A 1,812-nucleotide genomic window follows, 5' to 3' on the forward strand; every position below is an offset into this window, starting at 1 on the left:
GGTTTCTGGCTGACCATCTCATTTCTCATTTGCTCCGTGTGAGAACGTCAACGTTTGCTCCTTGTGAGAACGTTTGCTATCTAATAATAATAAATGACATTTATATAGCGCTCAACCCAGATTAAAGTACACAGGCTCTGAGCGCTTTACAATACAGTACAACGTACAACAGTAATACGTTGTGTTCTGACTAAAAGAAAATCACTACCAGGAAGTAGATCTACTTTCGTCGGTCAAGTTACAATCTCCTCCAAAGACCAAATCTGCCTTGTGTGTGTGTGGGTGGTTGGGGGGGTATGTGTGTGTCTGTGTGTGTGTGTGTGTGTGTGTGTGTGTGTGTGTGTGTGTGTGTGTGTGTGTGGGGGGGGGGGGCATGAAATGATCTATTGTTAGTCAGGAGACGGGAGGCCTGTGTCAGTTTATTGTAGGAATTGCTGAAGGTTACGCTACGTGGGTAGTTGGCGGGTGCTCTGGTGTGGTTTGCTCCTTCGTTCCTTTTAAACAACTATTGTCTTTATCTCTCCTCCTTCTTTTTTATGTTTGTTACTCTCTTGTAACCCTTCTAATCTTCGGCACTTATATAACCCTTGTCGTGTTGCAAATGCCGTAAAACTCTTACTAAAGCTGAGAACAAATCTGCCTTGTGGGGGAAGGCGTGAAATGATATGTATTGTTAGTAAGGAGATGGGAGGCCTGTGTCAGTTCATATTGTAGGAATTGCTGACGGTTACTCTACGCTGTGGCATGTTGTGTAGACTTTTCACTGTCCCTGTGTTCGGGTTTAGAACCACGCCTCTACTAATCTTCGGCACTTATATATATGACCTTATTGTGTTGCAAGTGCCGTAAACTTACAAGGTTACGCCACGCTGTGGCATTGTGTTGAGACTTGTTACTGTCTCTGTGTTCGTGTTTAGCTGAATTATCGATGAGGTCATGGTTTTCTCTTGTACGAAATGTACCAAATGATAGTAGCTAATTGGTGACTAGTCGCGACCTCAGTGCTTTCTTGTCCTATCACCATTTTTTTCCTTGTCCTATCTCCATTTTTTTTCTTGTCCTATCTCCTTTTTTTCTTCTTGTCCTATCTCCATTTTTTTCTTGTCCTATCACCATTTTTTTCTTGTCCTATCACCATTTTTTTCTTGTCCTATCACCATTTTTTCCTTGTCCTATCACCATTTTTTTCCTTGTCCTTTCTCCATTTTTTTTCTTGTCCTATCTCCATTTTTTTCTTGTCCTACATATCTCCATTTTTTAGACATTGAAAATGACTTCTTCTTCAGCTTTCTCTTTGTTTTGAACTGTTTCCACTGTTATGAAAAATGGATGCAGGCCCCTAGGACAAGAAAGCACTGAGGTCGCGCAGTGTTGTCTCTATGTGCTACATGGCCGGTACTTTTTGTTGTTGCTTCGACTCTTTGTGTTACTATTTATGGTCTTGTTACCCCCCCCCCTCCCACACACTCACACCGAAACTTTACGTAGTATAGTTTTGTAGAGGTGCTTTTGTGGGTGGTTGGCGGGTGATGTGGTGTGGTTTGCTTCTTCTTTCTTATCAAACATCTGTCGTCTTTTATCGTCCCTCCTTCTTTTTTGTGTTTGTTACTCTCCTGTAACGCCTCTAATCTTCGGCACTTATATGACCTTATCGTGTTGCACGTGCCGTAAAACTCTTACTAAAACAAAAGAGGTGTTTTTCTCTTACTTCGCGTGAAACAAGTGAATGTCGACGAAGCATCTTTTCCACGATTCGTTGCCTGCGGGCTCTCTCTCTCTCTCTCTCTCTCTCTCTCTCTCTCTCTCTCTCTC

Source organism: Aplysia californica, unplaced genomic scaffold, assembly GCF_000002075.1.
Source record: "Aplysia californica isolate F4 #8 unplaced genomic scaffold, AplCal3.0 scaffold00432, whole genome shotgun sequence".
In the NCBI taxonomy this organism is placed as follows: domain Eukaryota; kingdom Metazoa; phylum Mollusca; class Gastropoda; order Aplysiida; family Aplysiidae; genus Aplysia; species Aplysia californica.